This window comes from Eriocheir sinensis, chromosome 15 (genome assembly GCF_024679095.1).
Source record: "Eriocheir sinensis breed Jianghai 21 chromosome 15, ASM2467909v1, whole genome shotgun sequence".
NCBI lineage: Eukaryota > Metazoa > Arthropoda > Malacostraca > Decapoda > Varunidae > Eriocheir > Eriocheir sinensis.
This window is the reverse complement of record NC_066523.1, coordinates 2,194,534-2,194,840: the sequence shown is the minus strand read 5'-3', so window position 1 is coordinate 2,194,840 and position 307 is coordinate 2,194,534. Positions and strand designations below refer to the sequence as shown.

General features: G+C 34.2%; 1 protein-coding gene across 2 annotated transcripts in view; it reads left to right on the top strand.

The window, feature by feature from the left end:
• Positions 1–208: 208 nt before the first annotated feature.
• LOC126998766 (insulin gene enhancer protein ISL-1-like) overlaps positions 209–307 on the top strand; it is a 154,421-nt gene continuing 154,322 nt past the window's right edge. The window contains exon 1 of one of the 2 annotated variants that reach the window (XM_050860791.1): positions 209–248. The gene's annotated coding sequence lies outside the window, so the exon portion shown is untranslated. The remainder of the gene's footprint in view (positions 249–307) is intronic. The other variant, XM_050860792.1, reaches the window with a different exon arrangement.

Here is a 307-nt window from a genome sequence, read left to right as displayed (position 1 = left end):
GTTATTATTGGTGGTAGTAGTAGTAGTAGTAGTAGTAGTAGAAGTTGTAGTAGTAGAAGTAGTAGTAGAAGTAGTAGTAGTAGTAGTAGTAGTAATAGTGGTAGTTGTAGTAATAGTAGTAGTAGTAGTAGTAGTGGTAGTAACAGTAGTAGTTTTATCATCATCATTATCATTATTATTATTTTATTTATTTTATTTTTTACAGAGAGGAAAAAAAAAGTTATGGACAGGACGAGGACGTGTATATGGTAAGTACAGTCCGCCGTGATGGGTCAGTAACGTCTCGGGGATAGGAACTCAACAGGAA